Source organism: Triturus cristatus, chromosome 2_1 (genome assembly GCF_964204655.1).
Source record: "Triturus cristatus chromosome 2_1, aTriCri1.1, whole genome shotgun sequence".
Lineage (NCBI taxonomy): Eukaryota > Metazoa > Chordata > Amphibia > Caudata > Salamandridae > Triturus > Triturus cristatus.
The window spans coordinates 251,248,817-251,269,944 of NC_140581.1; the positions used below are offsets into that span (position 1 = coordinate 251,248,817).

General features: G+C 46.1%; 1 protein-coding gene and 1 long non-coding RNA gene across 2 annotated transcripts in view; one reads left to right on the top strand and one right to left on the bottom strand.

Moving 5' to 3' along the window:
* ADAMTS12 (ADAM metallopeptidase with thrombospondin type 1 motif 12) overlaps positions 1 to 21,128 on the bottom strand; it is a 4,274,824-nt gene that overhangs the window by 4,044,605 nt on the left and 209,091 nt on the right. The gene's annotated exons all lie outside the window — the stretch shown is intronic.
* The window catches only part of LOC146864046 (uncharacterized), a 186,705-nt gene that overhangs the window by 28,565 nt on the left and 137,012 nt on the right, over positions 1 to 21,128 (top strand). The window contains exon 2 of the long non-coding RNA XR_014970038.1: positions 20,445 to 20,530. This is a non-coding gene — a long non-coding RNA (uncharacterized LOC146864046). The remainder of the gene's footprint in view (positions 1 to 20,444; positions 20,531 to 21,128) is intronic.

The following is a 21,128-nucleotide window of genomic DNA, read 5'->3' on the forward strand; positions in this document are numbered from 1 at the left end:
ATCACGATGATGCAAAGTTGGCAAAGGTGCGGGCACTCAGCGGCAGCAGCTCTCTCTTAGCTGCGGAGGCCCTCAGGATGAATCACGATGATGCAAAGTTGGTAAAGGTGTGGGCACTCAGCGGCAGCAGCTCTTTCTTAGCTGCGGCGGCCCACAGGACAGACCACAATGATGCAAAGTTGGCGAAGGTGCGGGCACTCAGCGGCAGCAGCTCTCTCTTAGCTGCGGCGGCCCACAGGACGAAGGATGGTCTCGACCAGGCTGGCACAATGGTGCGCACTCAGCGGCTACAGCTCTCTTAGCTGCAGCGGCCCACACAGATTCAGAGAAGGATTCGAAGGTTCAAATTCAGGCGGGCTCTCAGCGGCGACAGCTCTCTCTCAGCTGCAGCGGCCCACACAGATTCAGCGAAGGTTCCGGAGGTTCAAATTCAGACGGGCTCTCAGCGGCGGCAGCTATCTCTTAGCTACAGCGGCCCACACAGATTCAGCGAAGGTTCCCAGTCCGCGTTCCTCACAGTAGAACTAGTGGCTCCTCACCTGCAAGCAGAATTCCTCGCACAGGAATTCCGACGGCTGGCGGTGTGAAGTCTAATGTCCCTGAGACTTCAGCAGGAGGCGCTCTCGATTCAGGCCCTCGGGTAGTTTCTTCAGCAAGCTTGGTGAAAGTTTCAAAAGTCCTTTCCTCTGTTCACTCAGACAGATTTTCGTCTTGACATCCAGAAGGACACCCTTGGACAAGGTTCCAGCGCAGCGTTTTATACCTAAAAAGTCTTTGTTCTCTAAAGCCACAAATCACTAAATCCAGTCAGAACCAGTTCAGTGGGGTCGGGGAGCACTTGGTTTACGAGGCGACATCCTGCCTTTTTCGGAATGTGGGGGTCTGCTATCAGACGCCCAGTGGGGGGGTGGAGCCATCATTCACCTTGCCACGCACAGCCTTGCTCAGATCAAAGAGTCACCCCTCCCCATGTTCTGAATACCGATCTCTCTCTCCAGCCAGGTCTGACCCAGCTGGCCCTGCTGCTACAAAACCAGACGGCCAATACACATACTAGCAAAGCCTACAGGAAAGCTCAGGCAAGAAAATACCGCATTTCCAGAAGAGCCATTTTCGAACATGGGGTATAGAAATGGTTCTTACTAAAAGGTGCATCTCAATGTCCTGAGCATAAACATATCACTCGAAGTTCCTGTCAGGTTCTGTGGGTCAGATAGGATTATAGAAGGTAATCGTCAACCTGTCCATTCTGGCCTATGAGAACAGATAGCTTCACGATAGTAACAGTGAAATGGAGGGTAACTCGCTATTAGAACATGCTACACAGACCTAGGCATTATGGTTATCCTAATTCATACAGTCATCTTTACACGGGGAGCATTCGCGCTGTGGCACTGATAAGCAGTGGCACGGCGCCCAGAGCATCTAAATCCAGCCAAAATAAAAGATAGGAAGCGAAGAGAGGAAGGGAGAACCACGCCAATGATGCCAGGTCTAACAGCATACTTAATGAGATCTCTTATTATCTGATCACGGTTCTTATTAGGTGTTCTCACATCAATCATCCTAAATTTCTGCAATACTTGTGATGTATTTTCAGGCTCTGGTACTTTTGTTGTTCCTAGTTAGTTTTTGGAATCCCTTAGCACGTTGACCCACTGCATAAATCTATCTAATGTAACACTTTCAAATATTTAACTCTCTGCTAACATATGTTCTTTTTGCACGTCTGATATTTTATAATATTTCCAAAGAATGCACAACTGTGCAACTCGTATTTCATAAACTATCATGTTAGAAAGAAACTCGCACAGATCAGTCCTGCAGGTACTAATGTATGCATGGGGATTTAAGTAACACACATTTAGCTGGAAGGAGCAGTGCACAGTGGATAGTAACAGACATCTCAAATATACAAATTTAGAGGTTTACAGAACACTCAAATATGATTGTTAGATAAACAAACAAATGTGCTGACTCTCATTAAAGTTAAATGGTACTTAATAGCATTTTAATTAGTTTTTTTACCCATTTCAACATTGGCACCCTGGAACTTTACCTAACATTGTGATATTAGCATTTGGATGACATATACCACATGCATGCTTTAGACAAAATAACAATCAAAGTCTTTCTCTCTCAAGGGCCATGCAATATATTTAAGGGGCTCTTCTCTGTAAAGCTGTCAACCACAGAACTTGAAGTTTAAAAAACAACTCGGGGGTAAACATATAACTTTCTCAGAAAGCTTTTTTCTTTTTCTGTCTTTTTTTCAAGATACCCAGTTTGTTTCCTTAGGACTCATACATTCTCAACAAGAGCTGGTTTGGGAACCCCTCATTCACACTGGTGTTAATGAAAGTGCAGGTCACTTACAGTCTACTTAAGAAATGAATACTCATTGTCGTTGGAACAGTGGCCAGCTACATCAGTGAACGTGGAGGAGTCGGACAATCTATTATATGAATAATTAATGTTCCACAGTATGGCCAAATGCGAGTTGGACCCGAGAAAGAAAATATATTGATGGTGGTCAAATACATCTTTGCTTGGATTATTACCAGTGCAGGATAAACCCTATTGGTATTACTATTATTTATTATCATTTGTGATGTGAACATTCTAGCCACTGTAAGATTACCAACCTTTCTGGAATAATGCTCAATGTATGCAGAGGAAATCAAAGAAAAAACCCTATACAATCTAGCGTCTCAGCTGTAAGAGCTAGTAAGGTTAGAGAAATAAAGAAAGATTGTGGAAGAAAATCAAAATAGTTCACAAAGAGAGAGGTTACACTATGTAAAAATTCTATCCAGAAAGTTTTTTCTCCTTCCAATACATTGTCATTTCAAGTTCCATCCTAGATCCTTAAACTGGGCAGTGACATTTATTCTGAATATTACATCTGCTGGGGGTGTTGAGCCGGTCATGTGGAATGGATTGGCATTAGCTGGCAGGTGGTTGTCTTAGTATGCTTAGTGAGCGTGTTGTTTCTCTTCACAGTATTTGTTGGCGAGTATTGGGCATGACATCCATTTATTACTTGCACAGTTTGCACTTTGTGAGTCGTGTTCAGTTACCTGTATCTAAATCATCCCCTCAAGGGAGTCTTGACTGCTTGACCACAGCTGCCAAAGAGATTCAAGTGCAGAAGGGGTACTTGGCCCAGTTGCTCTGGATCCATACTATGACGGGCCCCAGAACATCAGGAGTAAAAGGGCAACCACCACGGTTGGGCCCAGAAGTCCCTGTGTGTCTCGCAGCCCACTGAAAGTGGTTCTGCCTACCGGAAACTGGAACAAGTGCTCCGGTCATTTCATCCTCTGCAGCGGCCTCATGAGCAAATTCACAAATTAGACTTGTGTGATTTACATTTCACCAAGGCTTATCTATCATGTAAATTTGCCATCCATCCAACAAAATAATCCATATAAAATATATAAATATTACAGTAAAACTGTTGGAGTTGTCTCGCATAGGAAATATCTTCAGAGCAGTAATAAAACGAATTCAACATTTGCCTTTGTAGATGAGCCATTTTGGTGCATTAAACAACGCAATAAAATAACTGTACACTTAAACAGGGAACACTTAAACCGAGCAAATAATAACGAAAATATAAACAACACCCAGTACAAGGTATACTGCAATAGGCACAAAAACGGGGCCGCGCACTGTGTGACTACAAAATAAGGGCCGTTTTACTCCTGTAACAACACAGGCACCCACAGACCACGCATACGCACCCAAGCAAGGCACTCTCTCATTTGAATGAAGCGTTCAATTTCAGCAAACTTTTCTACATGCTTCAGAACCAGAATTGTACAATCTTTTGTTCGACAGCAAGAATAAAAAAAGATTACAAATCCAAAAAAACACATTTTTTTAAACACACTTTGAGGCGTATTGGGAACAGAAGTAAGAAATGAGGCACTTGGCAGATAAAAGTTATTTTTGTTTGTTTAGTTTATGGTATTTCTTCCTACTGCAAGAGCAACACCCCACTGCTTTTGGTTCCAAATGGAGGCGATAGGTTGAAAGTCATCCAAACTAACTCTTACTTCACAGTGCTGGGGTATCAGGTTTGGTCACTTGTGTGGTTTAATTTTCCTCTCAGCTGCATTCGCTAAGCAAACCTTTTATCTCTCCTCCAGGTTCTGCCCCATAGTTTCCGCTGGGAGCTCCTAGTCCTGTCTCCTACCTCTGAGTTACTCTCCTCCCCTTCGCGGAATCCCATACCGTATCGCTGCTACTTACCTGTAACACTAGCAGGCTATGCTTGACCCCTTCTGTCCTTCAAGGGTCAACTGCAAATGTCCCCACTGTGTCACCAGAGAAGAAAGACATATATAACAGGGGAAGCCCAAGAATCCCTAGGGACCACTGACACCTCCGCATTGACGGCCAGAGATGGAATCTTCCATCATCACGCTAGGATTGCTCCATACCCGCTTCGGGTTCTGCATTTCCTGAGGTTATTGTAGCTCTCATACACTCTGCGCTTGTAACCTGGAAACACCAGTCCTACTTATTCGGCAGCATGCACTCCTCCAAATGCACACGGTCACACACAGGCTTAACAAGGCTCGCCCTCATTGTTTCTCCAATAAACCACATTGATTGGATGCCCTAGCTTCGCTATTACTGCACTTACCTTCTTCCTAACTTTGTGTATTTATCTCTGGCTCACTAATTGTTCAGAGTCCTGATGATGATCCAGGTACCAATTATGAGATTGAAACGCCTTAGACTTTAAAATTCATGGACCCTATAGGATTGCATATATAGAATTGTTTTGATGGGCTTTGCTATTCTCAATTTACTGATATACGCGGTGATCATGGTTTATCACTCGAGTGTATCACTTCAAAAAGGCAGCACCAAATGCGTTTTTACGCACCCACACTTTTTCATTGCACCGCTACATGTCTTTTTTAAACAATGTTTAATTTGATTTATTTCTCTTATTGATTAATTAAATGACCACTTCACTGTGCAGATTATGACTAAGGACCATTGAATAGCAGGGAAGTGAGGACAAAGGCAATAGCAGAATCTGTGCAACTGCATCAGAAGTGATACAGGAGGAAGGAACGAAGTGCCTCAGACTTTGAATTTGGGGCGTAGAGAAAAGACTGAATATTTAGGAGGAGTATGAGGGGTAAATGGAAACTAGTAAATGAGAACCTGAGCAAATCAGAAACAGAAGGAGGAAGCTAGAGACAGAACATGAAGGGTTTAGCTACTTACCATGTAATTATCATATATGAAAGCAGCATTATTTAAATTAATCTGTTGTGCTAAGAAATACACAGAAAACTGAACGGCATCAAGGTAATTTATTACAATTTCGCCTAACAAATTTGCTGCCAAAAAGCGCAGTCTACAGGTGGCAAGAATTATGTCACCTTTATTGATGGAATTGACTTCCACAGTATATCACTACCTTACCAGGAGCTCGTGGTATTTCATGTGTCGTTTATTGGTTAATCTAATTTCTACTTCCAAAGGTTTTTAGTGTCATTTAGATTATATTGATGGGCAGCAAAAATAAAGACAGAATGAGCTTGTTATTTGATAACTTTTTCATATAACTTGCTTATACACCACTGATCCTTCCCTCATCATTCTAAAGTTGATACATTGAAGGATTTGTTACTTTTACTTTGACCTTCAGCATATATATGCTGTTTATCTTATTGGTATATTTTCTTTCAGTTTCTCTTCATTTATGCGTCGTGTGATTCTGCGCACGGTTCCTGCTCGAGGGTTCTCTTTATTTGTTATACAATTGCCATGTGAGATTTTCTCAGAAATATTATGAGCTTATTGTGAAGCAGAACTGTCAGTACAATATGTATTTTACTTTCATTGCATTCAGATAAACTCAGTGACTGCTGCCAAGTGTGCCCAGCCTGGCCTTCACATCATTTGACTGTGCGAAAATACAAAACAAGTGGCAATTTATTTACCATTTTGTGTACCCTGAGCACTAGAGTTTGGGATCAGAATGCATCCTTCATCTTAAAAAAACAACACAGATTATGTTGACAAACGTCAGTCAAACAATGTCTCATAATAACACTGATGCAAATACTTAAAACTCAAAAGTTATCAAAATAGTTCAATCAATTCAGTGCATCCTATTAAACACAGTGCTGTATTGCTAGTTCAAGCACCATATCTAATTACTACAGGAGTGCAATAACACTGAATTTTTTCTATGCCAAGTGCATTCCCCATCGTTTAACCCGATGCTTCTGGCTGAGGTAGGACTTCTCCAGCAGTGATTCATCACGACCCCAAATCTAAGAATTTTCTCTCCAGGTACTGCAGTGGTAGTTCTTTCAGATTGAGAGAAACTTCACTACCCAAGAGGCCGGCCTGCATCCAACCGCTAATATTGATATTATGATTGCACTCAGGTGTTAGATGAGGTAGCGTAGACCCTACAACTAGCACCTGGCGTCAATAGGGGGCGACTGAATGGGCGGTACCTTAGTTAACATTTGTCTGCAATGTTCATAATGTTCAGAACCCTCTATTGCATGATTTTACAGTTATAGCCCTTGTCGACGGGATGTGACGGGGTCACACATTTTGTTGGCACCCTTCAGCCATTGGCTCTTTTGGGTTCAAGCCTTCCAGCCTTTGTATTGATACAGTCACTTATGTTTATATGAGCTCTATATCTCATGCTACAGAGGTTCCACAAAGGCTTACCCCCGATGCCATATTTCTGATATTTCACAATTTTCGCCTAGCATGATTAATATCTTTTAGTAGTTATTTAACATTTAAGTCTTTGTAATTTTGCAAGTAATTTTTTTAATCTCTGAAATAGTTACTCTTCAGTTCTCCAGCGTTGATATCTTCAATAGCTCTCATCGTCTGTAAGGTACCTGTTGCATTACTTGCAGATTTTCTCTTCTGTGAGTTTCCAGGACTGCTACACCTGGCTGACTCTGCATCCAGTTCATGATTACTAACCTTGTATTTACTCAATGTCCATGTATATATATATATAGATTTTTTTTTAGGCTTAGCGTTAAGGCCTTGCCCCTTAGCATTGCTGTTCTTGGGTATGAGCACCGTAGCCACATGAAAGATGAAGCCAGGGTGTGCTGAAAAGTTGGGATGAATGTGAATGGGTACCATGACCCACCATATCAAGCAATAAAGGAATGCATCATCTCACTTTATTAATTGGGATAGAGCAGTTTTAGGATACACCTATGTTGTTTTGGACAGGTTTAAAGTAATTGTTCAGAACATATGTTAACATGAACAGTGTATACCAGGATTTTGTTTTACCTAAAACTATACACGAGCAGATCATCTCCTTAATGCAACCTTTATTTCCCTTCCTGTAAAGAGATAGTTCTTGAGCCACCTTGAGACTCATAATTGCTTCAGGTAGTAAATCCTTGTAATGTGAGGACGGAACTAGCAGACAAAGTCCTGCTCAGAAATGAATGGAGCCATATTAACATCAGGTGGTCATGCACTCATAAGGACTACACAGCTACCACATCTAATGCCTGCCAGAAAGTGCTCTCCACTAAAACACATCAGCACAACTGGATAACCAATGGACACAAATGATAAATTATTCTAATAGTGATCCATGAGGCCTACATAACTCTCTAAAGTTAGTAATCATAAATAAATACTACAGATCAACCAACCCGTCCTTTCCTGTAGATTGCATGAAAAAATGTGGTATGAGTAGCTTGAGTGCCATTATGTCAGATCTAACAACACATGACAATTACAACAGTTAATAGCATGGACTCTGCAGCACACCTGTTGAAGATTTGACTGTTCATTGTCTACGTGGTCTTGCAAGTCGGGTGGCTCAGCATACGACAATAGCCGTCCTTAAAGGGGTCACTCCGAGTTCAAATTCTAGAAGGTCCAATCAGACTTGTATTCTTCAAAGGTCAATAAAAGAAGGACTACCAAGTTGCATGGCAATATACACATCTGATATCAGTGCCATAGATCACTTCAGGCACTTCGCGCAATTCCTCACCCTGTTCTTTGTCTGCTATAGAGCCGGGACACCCCGTTTGGGGTAGTTGTGCGCTCAATAAATGCCTTTATTATTATTATTATTATTCAGGTGTGAACGAACTCTTTGGAAACAGATCTTGTGGAATGTTATTTATGATATACCTGGTCTCACTCCTTGTTTTCCATTTTCCTCATTTAGATACGGATGACTTCTCCACTGACACCTTTGGTTCAAATGTTTGCAGTTGTCAGTGTTCTAACTCACTGCTTCTATCTTCGAACTTCAGGCCATTCCCCCAGCTGCATGTGGTATTCCTCTGCAGTTTGCAGTTCCAAAACACTGCCTAAGTTCTCTAAAGTCATAAGCATAGTTCTGCCAGCTGTGTGCCAACTGTAAAGAAGGCATGTTGAGAGGAGACATGCTCTATATAAAAGATCCAAACATTAAAATAAACCTAGTTCTGGCAAAGGGCTGAGGAAGGACTCCATGCCTCAGATGTTTGGAGAAACACCGCATTCCGGCCTTTTTTTTACTACATTCTCATAATTCTCCTCCTGGTTTCCACCAAAATTCTGAGGAAAAAATATTGTAGGGCCAAATTATTAAAACATGTATATCTAGAACAAGACTATCGTGAAGGTACGTATATATAGATTTACTATACTTATTTGAGGATATTATTCTCTTCAAGGTACAAAAATGTGGAGCTAAGAATAGCAAGCCTTTACTGACTCATATATACTTACTTTCATAATATGTTGGTTAGCCTCACAATATCTTTTCCTCAATATTTTGTCTCTCTCTCCGTCAACATTTAATTCACACTGCCTATACGCCAGCATGGCCAAAATTCTCTCTGCACAGCACTCCAGCATTTGCCAGACTTTAACTGGACTCCAGTGTGTCCCTCACTCCCCACACACTTGGACGTTTTGTGACTCCACAGGCACTTCAGTGACACCATGATTCATAGGACACTCTTCTTTGCTGGGAGAGGATTTGAGTTCCAGTACTCAGAATTGAGAATTACACGTGTAATGGGCGCTTATGCATTAATCCACATAAGCATCTCAGTCCGGCCCCTTTAATCTATGTATATTTCACAATGTTTTTCTTGCGAGGTCTGCGTGGGGAGAACAGCTCTGAGTGTGGTCTTAAGGCACAATTCGTAATCCGATGTAGTCATTAACTCCAGTTTCTTTCTGAATCAGGATTTACTCCAAACATGCAGTGAGCACCGTAATGTTTTTAGGGTCAAACAGATGCAACACTTTTTCAACACTCAAAATGAGATGGAGCTCACTGCTCGTTGCTCTAGACTTGAAGCCTTCATGCAAAAACTGAGGGCCATGAACCCCAAAAACAAATATATCTGACTCTGTCTGGGCTCAGGCCACCCCAATATATTCCACTTGCAAACAGACCATGAAATGCATCATCTCTTCTGATTCTCAACTCCACACAGAGCGACGATCTACTCCACACAGAGCGACGATCTACTCCACGCAGAGTGACTATCTACTCCACGCAGACTGACTATCTACTCCACGCAGAGCGACTATCTACTCCTAAAGAGTGACTACTCCACGCAGAGTGACTATCTACTCCACGCAGAGTAACTATCTACTCCAGGCCTAGTGACTACTCCATGCAGAGTATCTACTCAATGGAGAGTGACTACCTACTCCCCACAGAGAGACAATTTATTCCATGCAGAGTGACTATATACTCAATGCAGAGTAACCATCAGCCTTTGGGGTCAGTGCAGCTTCCTCAGGATAGTTCTGCATACCTTTGTGCCCATCCAGCACCTAATCCTGGTGGTGTCCCATTGGTGGTTAAAGCAGCTCTGCTGTCAGCCACCCCGTCTATGCTGTCTGATAGTGCACTGGGCAGTGCAGCCTTTGATTTCACGTGTATTTTTATATACTCACATTGGACATACGTCTCCATCTTGTCACTGGCAGGCCTGGCTCTTTCTTTTTTTTTTTTTGAAACCGTTTATTACAAAATTCAAAAAATATACACAGATGGGCCTACAACCTTCAGGCCGGCCGCTAGCAGACAGAAGGAGCATATGGTACAAACAATAGCGCACATGCTGCGGCAAAGGGAAATGCACAGGAGTTAGCAGCGTTGATAGCCACACCATCCGGAACCCATATAACGGTTTCTTTTTGATATAAATAACAACAAAAAACAAATCCACAAGGCAACCCACAATCGGAAACAGCAACATGTGCTCCCCTAGAAGGGGGACCCTACCAATCCATAGGAGTATCAAGGGGGGGAAAAGGTCAGGACAGGGACTAGGTGGACTCAGTGCCCGGTACCGGGGCGATAAAACGGCTAAGGGGACGGGGCCGGAGACGGATCGGGCAATAACGGCGGGGTACAGATTCCCCCGCGGTAGGCGTTCCAGGGGCCCCATACTTTCACCCATGTCCCAGGCTTACCTCTCGCAACATACACCACCTTTTCCCGAAACATGCACCAGTCCATGTTGTCCTTCCAGGCCGAGACGGTAGGCGACCTCTGGGAACCCCACAGTTGGGCAATGTCGCGTTTGGCCACCATGTATCCCAGAGTCACCCACCACGTCTGCGGCGCCGAGTAGTCGGTTGGTTCCCACACATTCAGAAGGCATCTCCTCGCTTCAGGCGGCAGCGACACACGCGTAACCACCCGCAGGACCTCATGCACACCACGCCAGAATCGCTCCACCTCCGGGCAGTCCCACAAAATATGAAGAAAGGTCCCCAAGGAACCACACCCACGCTTACACAGCCCGTCCACAGCATAACCCATACGCAATAGCCTTGGCCCCGTGACGTAGACCCTATGGAGTATCTTGAGCTGGACGAAGCGAAGGCGGGCCGGTATGGCCACCTCTATCGGGGAGGCCACCGCAGAGACCCAGTCCTCGTCGTCCAACTCCAAGCCATCGGCAACCCATGCCTCACGAAGGCTAGTTAGCAATCCCGCGCGGTCATTAATACGTTTTTTATAGATTAGTGAAATCGTGCTTTCCGGTACATGTCCATCTAGCACTCTGTCTTCCAGAGGGGAATACTCCGGGATGGAGGCAACATCCGGGAAGACGGAGCCTAGCGCATGACGGATCTGCATATACCGAAAGTACTCCCTGTCCTGCAACTGGAATTCCGTCTGCAGCATCTCGAACGTTTTGAATCCCCCCCCTAGTCCAAAGATCACCCACCCTGCTGATGCCTATCATGTCCCACCTCTCGAAGCCCTTCGAAGTCCACAGGGTGCCCAACTGCTCAGCTGCGTATAGTGGCGACGCCCGGGTCAAACGATCTTTCCACCCCATCGCTACATTAGCCGCATGCCACACTTGTACCATGACACGCGTGGGCCCCGTCAGACGTGCGTCGAGCGAGCTGGAGTAAAGCGCACGGTTATAATCACCACCCGGCAGTAACATCTTATCCATTTCAAAGGCCGGGTTTAGAGCGGGCCCGTACATGCCGTGATTAATCGCAGCCAGCTGGGAGGCCCAATAATACCGCTTGATATCCGGGAGGGCAATCCCCCCGTCATACCACGGGAGCGTCAGCTTCGCCAGTGCGATACGCGGTCTCCCCTCCCAGAACAGGCGGCGCTGCAAACTCTCTACTTCGCGGAAGTAGCGCGCCGGGACGACGTCCATTGTGTTCTGCAGAGCGTACAGGAAACGCGGCAGCGACATCATCTTAAACAATGCCGCCCGGCCGAGCGGCGAGAGCGGCAAGCGCCTCCAACGTGCGACATCCTCCTTCAGGCGCTGGAGGGGGGGAAGCAAGTTCTGACTATATCGGGCCTCCGCATCCAGGGTAATGAAGACCCCCAGGTACCGAAATCCCCGTGGGGCGATCTGGATAGGACAGCCCCGCGGAAGGATAGGTTCCTCCCCAGAGAGAACATAGACGCACGATTTAGCCCAGTTGATGACAAGGCCGGAGTTAAGACCAAATGAATGCAATACATCAACCAGTACTATCAATGACTTACGTGGGGAAGCCAGGTATAGGAGAATATCATCAGCGTAGAGAGATACGCGGTCCTCATACTCGGGGGTCCAGCGGAGACCACGAATAGAAGGTTCCCACCGCAGCCACTCCGCCAGGGGCTCCAAGGCGAGCGCGAAAAGGAGCGGCGATAACGGGCAGCCCTGCCGCGTGCCTCTGCCCAGCTCGAATGGAGCCGATACTCTACCGTTCACGACCACCTGTGCCAGCGGGCCAGAGTACAACAATTTAACCCAACTGATAAACCCAGGGCCAAACCCAAATTTCGCGAGCGTCGCCCAAATATATGGCCATTCCAGTGTGTCAAACGCCATAGTGGCGTCCAAGGACGCCAAGATGACCGGCTCCCGTATGTACGGGACACGTGCGAGCACCCCATGCAAACGCCGCAGGTTAAGCGCTGTGTTGCGATGGGGGATGAAGCCGGACTGATCTTGGTGAATCAAGTCACACACTACGCCGACCAGCCGATTGGCCAACACTTTGGCAAGAATTTTGGGCTCCGCATTCAATAGCGAAATGGGCCGATAGGATGTGACTCGGTCCCGCGGCCTCCCCTCCTTGTGGATAACCACAATTGTAGCCAGACGCTGGTCTAGCGGGAGGGAACCCGTCGAGTGGGCCGCAAGGAACATAGCACGGAGGTGTGGTGCCAGCGTATCCGGTCGCAATTTATACAACTCGATGGGAAGACCATTAGGACCCATGGCCTTGCCGGAAGCGACCGAGCGTATGGCGAGGGCAATTTCGTCAGAAGTTGGAGCGGCGTCCAACGACACTCTGTCCTCCTCCGAAAGGGAAGGCAGCGCGATATCTCTGAGCAGGGCATGGGAATCCTCTTCAGAGCGGGAGGACACCGGGGAATACACCCCACGGAAATAGTCTGCAAAGCAAGAAACAATGTCTTCCGGTTCAGTGACACACACACCATTCTGTTTCTCAATCAAAGGGACAACTCGACTCGCTCTCTCCTTTTTGTCCAGCCACGCAAGCAATTTACCAGCCTTATCACCCACATCATACAGTCTCCCCTGTTGCTCTCTACTGAGGCCCCTGGCCGCCTCCGTGACGAGGGCCTTATAGGCCGCTTGCTTGAGTCGGAGAACATGTAGTTTGTTATCCGTCACCCCACATTCTAGATCACCCTCCAACTCGGTTATCTCAGCTTCAACACGGGTCACCTCCTCCTGCTCGCGCCTCCGGGAGTGGGAAATAAGGGACAGGGCCTCTCCTCGGAGTACCGTCTTGAACGCCTCCCACAGTGAGACCGCCGATGACACAGACCCCATATTCTCGTCAAAGTAGCGCTTAAGGGATTTAACCAACTCCGCGTGGATGGTGGGGTCACGCAGGTACCAGGGATTAATCGGGACCACCCTACCCTCTCCCCTCGCAAGAATATCAAAGCGCAACAAGAGCGGGGAGTGGTCCAAGATACCCCGTGCCAAATGGCTCACCTCTCCCACCCTCCCCACATGAGCCGCCGGAACCAGGACATAATCTAGCCGTGAAAGACTACCATGAACCCCGGAGTGGAAGGTATACTGGAGCTGCGTGGGATGTTTCAAACGCCAACAATCCACCAGCCCCAAGGTATCCAAGAGGCCAGGCAACCACGCCTGGGCCCGGGGGAGATCCCTAGGGGGGTGACGGTCCACAGTTCCAGGGGGGTGACGGTCCACAGTTCCAGAAACCACAGCATTAAAATCCCCCCCACCACTAGAATCCCCTCCGGAAGGCCAAGGAGGCCCCAGGTCCGCAAAGGTGGTCGTCTGCAGCCCCGGCGGGACATATACTGACACAAAAACGACCACTCTGCCCTCCATTCTGCCCACCAAAACCGTGTAGCGTCCCCTGTCATCATGGAGCACCTCATCAATCTCCAACGGGAGCGAGTTCTTAACCATAATGCCCACACCCCTTGAACCAGACGTGAAGCCCGAATGGGCCACAAGGCGGTAGCCCCGTCGATTCATAGCACGAAAGGAGTTGCCAATGAGGTGTGTCTCCTGCAGAAAAACTATATCGGGCGAAATTCGCTTCAAGAACTGCAGGACCACACCTCGTTTTATCCTGTCCCCCAGTCCATTAACATTCCAGGACAACAAACTCAGTCCCCTACCCCCCATCATAAACAGAAGCCATCGCTCGTCCCCCAGAGAGCACTTTAAAGATAACACAATGATACATTTGCCTTGTGGTGTAAACGAACAACACCCCACCCCAACCCACCCGCCCCAACAAAACTCCCCCCTCCCTGCACCCCTGCATGAGCCCAGACAGCCCCCCCAACTTGCAGTGTGCCTGTCGCCCCTATATAATGAAACTAGCTAGACCCCCTAGAGGAGGAAGAGTACCCCTTCCAGACCCCTCACAACCTCCATGGGAGAGGAAAGAACAAAGACAGAAGCTTAGTCGAAAGTGGCATCATAGTCGTCCAGAGTGAGGCCCAATATCAACCCCTCAGTCCCGATCCAGTGGGCCGTCTCCTCCCGCCGCCCCCCCCCGCCATCCCGACCACGATCCCCAGACAGAGTATCCAGCCAGTCCCCGGCTGCTTCGGGACGATCAAAAAAGTGTGTGCGACCATCCACCTCCACTCGCAGCTTGGCCGGGAAGAGCATGGCATATTTTAGGTTCATGTCCCGAAGTCGGCGCTTGACGCCCAGGAAGCTCAGTCTCTGCTTTTGGACCGCTTGGGTAAAATCAGGGTAAAAGTTCACCTCCATATTTTCCAGCAGTCTGGAGGCTTGCAAGATCGCGTCCCTGTCCCGAAAGTTAAAAATCCGGGCAATGAGAGGTCGCGGAGGGGCTCCGACCTTCGGCCTTCCCCCGGGAACTCTGTGGGCCCTCTCCACGGCAAAAAATGTACTCAGTCCCCGAGGCTGGAGATGGGTAGCGATCAGGTCTTCCACAAATAGATCCGCCGCCGCTTCCTCCCGTCCCTCGGGCACCCCGATGATGCGGATGTTGTTCCTCCGGGCCCGACTCTCGGAATCCTCAAGGCGCCGATCCATAAGCGCACTCGCCTGACGAAGTCGGCGCACCTCCGTTTGTAGGGCCGCCACCTCAGTCGTGAGGCCCGATGCGGTGTGGGCCAAAGAATCAACCCGGTCGTTGGTCTTAGAGAGATCAGCCCTCACCAGGCCAACATCCACGAGGACCGCGTCGATCTTGTGTGCCAGGGTATCGAACCGCTGGCCCACCGAGGCCTTCATCTCGGCAATGGCGCCCATGACGTCTTGCAGAGTCAGATCCGTGGGCAAGTCCGGAGCATCAGAAGGGCCCTCAGAGGACTTGTGTGGTCCGCCAGGAGATCCCCTCTGAAGGGTATAGCGGTCCATGATGTTGGACTGGTGTGCGGCGCCACGCCGGGTCGACTTGGTCTTTGATCGATCTCCATCTTGTTTCGTGGCCATCGCCACCGTTCTCACACTCGCACCAGCGACGCCATAGAGGGCAGGCAATCGGGGCCACAAGCTCCGAGGGGGGCCACCCCAGATCGGCGGGGTGGGTCACAGCCGGCAGGCAGGCAGGGTCCCCCAGCGAGGCCACACCAACGCAAAGAGCTCCGAGATCTCACTCGCAGAGAAGGCGAGGGGGTGCTAAAGTGAAAGCGAAAGTGCGGGGTACGCGACCCACCAGGCCCAGCCCGCCGTTGTTGTTCAGTTTGCCACCAGGTCACCCCTCAGCGCAAATCCGGGGTCCGGCGAGGAGAAGGCCGCAAACTTCAATCGGTGCTCACTCCGGCACCCGAGGTCCGATTTGAGAACGGGAAACGGGTACCACCTCAGCTCAGGCTCACCAACACAGTCCCCTCAACCGAGGCAGGATAAATACAGGATAAATGTAGGAGGTTGCGGAGGTCCTCGGGAGCCTCGCACCTACGCGGCCATCTTGGTTGCGCGCTAGGCTCCTCCCCCCGCCTGGCTCTTTCTTAAGGCAATTCTTTCCAGGTGGCTGGAGCACCTCATGGAAGGTGACACCGCCGTACAGCACTCACTTTCAGGATTTTTCCCCAAGCTGTGGGATGACGTTTGTGCATGTTTATTTCTACAGGTCTGTAAGTAACTGGTGAAAATAAGTAAAATGTCCAATGCGTGCAGAGTTGACCAAGTCAGTTCTGTGCAGTGGCCTGCATTTTTCCCCTCTTACCATAGCCCCTCTAGGTCAACAGCAACATCCTATGTCAGCCTTGGCCATGCAGTGTTACCACTAGAATTCTGTGCGGAGTAGTGTGTGGCACGAGAAGGAAAGAATACACAGTAGAGATGAGGTTTATTAACAAAAATCAGGATAGACAAAAGAAGTTACAAATAACTGATGTCCTTTTGAATGTCAAATCTGGACATCAGGGTATTGACTTAACGTGTTAACAATTACTCAGATCATCGTGATAGGTCACAATCTCACTTGCATTGTATAGGTCACGATCTCACATGCATTGTTGAAATAAGAGCTTATTGCCCACAATGTATGGCAAAAAACTGCTTTGCTGGAGCATCTTCATAAACATATAGAATCAAATGTATTTAATAAAAAAAGCTCATGTAGAATTTATAGAAAACGTTAGCGGGTGTTCAATCATGTGGAACATATTAATGGAAGCCATAGATCTCAAGAAAGCATGTAGAATCCAGTGTTATCGCTTTCATTTTCTAGCACATACACATAGCATTGTGCAGTTTTCTTTGATTGGGTTCCCACATCACAACCAGACTATCGACTTTGAAACTGCTTATTTACAATTGTACATAGTACTAAATGACACCCATAGTTGTCTCTTATGACTTTACTCAGCTCCAGTATCTGTCAGGCATGGGCATCAATTAATCAACATGTCAGTGACATCACATGCCCTTTCACAGATAACATCACAGGAAGTGACATCATATGACTGAGGCACTTATGCACTCTCTCTCAAAGGTTACAGGTTACAGTTAGGAACTTTAAAAAATCCATATAAATTCTCAAGGTTAAAGAGAAGTTATAGTTAGGAAATAGAATTTAAAAAACACATAGAAATGTACTGTCACTAAAAAAACAAAGGACACATGGATGTTATAGTTAGGAAATGGAATTAAAAAAACCTTAGACATTCACTGAAAAAAACAAAAGTTACAGGGACATTACACTTGGGCTCAGATTTCACTCGTACAAAGCCAGAGAAATTCAGCAGTTATAGTTACCTGAGCTATCTATAACTTACACCCCAGCAATGCACTGCTTATGAGCTCACATATTACATCACTGATCACATGGTCAGTGACATCACCGCTGACATTACGGATAACTTCTCAAATGACATAACTGATGACATCACTTATTAAGTGTGAGAGTTTTCTAAATGTTTATGAGTGTTAAGTATATATAGTAAGCAACTATATTACTTAAATTAGTATAGTTTGTCTACTAGTAATGAGTTATACTATTTCTAACATATAATATGTGAGTGACTATGTGTGTCTGTATGTGACTGGGTGTGTGAGTGACTGCATGGGTGTGTGAGTGGCTGTATATGTGAGAGTGAGTGGCTATGTGACTAGTTGTATGGGTGAGGCAGTGGCTGTGTGAGATAAGGGAGTGAGTGGATGGGTGACGTCCCTGCAACCTTCAGGTATATATATGTATAGATAGATAGATAGATAGATAGATAGATAGATAGATAGATAGATAGATAGATAGATAGATAGATAGATAGATAGATAGATAGATAGATCGATAGATAGATAGATAAATAGATAGATATATTCATATACATACATATATACATACTCATATATACATGGTCTTCTCTGCAGGGTCACCCCCAAACTGTTTGCCTTCTCACCTCCTTTATTTCTGATTTGTTTTTGATGACATTAGAACTCTAGTACTAGTTAGCTGTGATAAGTTCGACACAGTGTTTGTCTCTGTAAAGTATGGTAACATTGACCTACACCTGATTGGCACATTTAATTTACTTGTAAGTCCCTAGTTAATGGTATTACCCATTTACCCAGTGCACGCAAGTTCAATACTACTAGTGAAACTGTAGTATTCATTAGGCCACCCACTAAGTTACCCCTTTACAACATGTTCCAGACCTGCCATTGTAGTCTGTAATGCAGTTTTAAAGTAACATTCGACCTGGCCTAAACCTTCCTTTTCAATATATATAAGCCACCCCTAAGGTAGGCTTTAAAGTCTCATAAGGCAGGGTGCATTGCATTTAAAAGGTTAAACAGGTGTGCTTAAATATTACATGTCATAACAGTGATTGCAAGACCTATCTTTCCCACTGAGTAATACTCTGTTACCTTATTACATCTTATATATGATAACCTTGGATTGGAAGAGGGAAGGAATATACTGTTTACACTCAAATTAATTGTAGTTTAAAGATTAAGGGTGAAGTTGGCACTTTCTTGTCTTAACCATCTGTGTCTTCTTCTGTTGTCCTGGGTCACATGACTGTGAATGGTTGTGTGTTTGGGGTTTGGTTATTCCTTCCAGACAGTGAAATAAAAGGGGATTTTGTGTGGACAGGATGGTTGGGAACCAAACTGTAACCAGACCCACTTACATTTAAAATGGGTTTGACTCCGGAACACACAAAGGAACCTCACATTAGTCTTTTGTCACCCCAGACTTTGTGGAGCCTTGCCAACGGAAGGGAAGCACTTTCTAGAACCAGATGTCGGGGTGGTATATGGAATCCCCCACTTCAAAGGCTGGCACCAGGAATAAATATTAGACTGCCAGAGCCACTCCTGAACCTCTAGACTTCAGAAGCACTGTCTGGACCCTCGGAGGACTGCTCTGCTGCTACCAGAGGACTTCCATGCTGCTTAAGGCCTGCCTGGCTGCTAAAAGGATAACTGGACTACCTCCTTAAACCCAGAACTACTCGAAGTGACTCCAAAGGCTAGTAGGCTGGTCACCTCGGTGAGCTACAGGGACATCACAAGCTCCAAAACCTTGAGCGATGCACCTGGCCTATTCTGGAGTGATTCCTAATCCCCCACATGATGCCCCTAGGTCCTGGACCCTGGAAGTTGTGGTAGCTTTTCCTGCCTAACCCTAAAGTTTGGGACTTAGAAAATGTTTCACCAAAAAGGGCCTGGAGATCAGAGAGAAGGACCTACGTGCCAGCCAATCTGCCCAAGTTGCATTACCGGTTGCCCTGACATCCCCATAGCTTCTGCTATGTTCTCTGCAGCAGCAAATCATGTTCAGCTGGACCGCTCAGCAACAGTATTCAGCCTCGTGGAGTCCTCTTCAGCTACAGCTTGCAGCTTCGCCCCGCTGGTGGTTTTTGACTTACAAAAAGTTGTCTAGGTCCGAAGTTAAAAATCTTCACCCGGCTCGACAGCGATCGGCTCCCCATCAACGGCGAGTTCCTCTTCTGCCTGGAAATCCAGCTTTGCCTACTCAGTGCTTTTTTCAACCATTGTTGATGGCTTTGTTAAGACTTTGTCCAGCAGTTCCCAGACGACAACTCCTCAGGTTTAGTCTGCTGCCTTGCCCAGGTGAATTTGACCTTCTCTTGGACTTTTCTTCAAGAAATTTTCTAAGCTCAAAGGCAAGTTGAGGCCAAGCCCAATACACCTTGTGTAACTGACTCATGGTCGGCCTTAACTTTTGACTTTTACCCATTCTCGTGCGACCAGATACCCGTGGGTGGCGAACTTTAATTTTTTTTTTTGCCACTAAGTTTCACTAAATACTTTAAAAAAAATCATAACTGTGTTTTGGAGGATTTAATTCATTTTGGTGTCATATTATTTGTTTAATGTTCTCTATGTTTCTAAATTAGTTGTGAATTTTTCTTCTGTTTTGTTTGCAATTTATTACTGTTTGTGCACTCCATAAATACTTTACACTTTGTCTCTAAGTTAAGCCTGACTGCTTTGTGCCAAGCTGCCAAAGCGTTAAGCAGAGTTAAATTCAGTGACTTTTGTGGTTTACCCTAGCAAGGATTGTGGTTGTTGCCTGAGTAGGGCTCCCACCCCTTCAAACAATAAACAAAAAACAAATAAACATATATATCTGTTCTGACCTTTCCACAGAATTCAAGGCAGGCACTGTTTGTTTTTAGGAATAAGCGAATGCTAAGCCTCTGAGAAATGCAAAGATAGCTCTTCTGTGTAATAAGATGCCTCTTCAAGCCTGTACATTTTACCTCTAATTTTCTTGTGCATTGACAGAATTGTTAATTGACTCATCATAAACTTCAATAGAAATACACAGTTAGATCTATGTCTTGTCAGCGATAGCTTTGCTTGCAATCTGCAGTTAATCAATGCAGCTCCTGACAAACATGCTGTTTACTCAGATTTCTTTGACAAAACATGCTGTGTACTCAGATTTCTTTAACAAAACATGCTGTGTACTGAGATGTCTTTGACAAACAGGTGCTGTGACTTCATATATTGATGCCAGGCTCTGACACGACTGCAATGGGACTGCTCCTCCCTGAACCTGAAGTGCCACAATAAAGGTAAGAGACCTGTTGAATCTCCAAGGCAGGATTTTGAGGGAGGATGCTATGCTCTGTTTGCTTTCTGTTCTGCAAAGGACAACTGAACAGTAGAGAGGAGGGTTCGCAAAGATGTATTGAGAAGACATGCGGCGTTACAAATGAAAATGACAAGAAGGGGTCGGTCAGAAATGTGATTTTGTGTGTCTTGTGTGTGAGAGGTATGAATTGAGAGTCTAACAGTTGACCAATGAGAGCCTTAATCAGGGTCAAGCCACACCAAAACTCCCACACTTTGTTTTTTTTTTTAAAGCAAGATGGCTCAATGGAATCTCGTGACTCAAAAGAAGAGTGAATTGTGTTTTTTCCTCAAGTTTCTGCACTATCCTTTCTTTCTTCTTTCCCTTCTTTGAAGAACCACAACTATGTGTTGAGTCTGGAGCGACACACAGTTTATACTTGTCTTCAGTAAGTGAACCGTGTGGGGAAAAGTATAAAGTAAGCATTACACAATTCCCAGCCCCCAAATCAGTTTTGTTGACTGAGTGTGCCTTATGAATAGAAACATGGGACGAGCCTGAAGACATCCCCAAGCCACCTAAAAAAAATCTCCAGTATA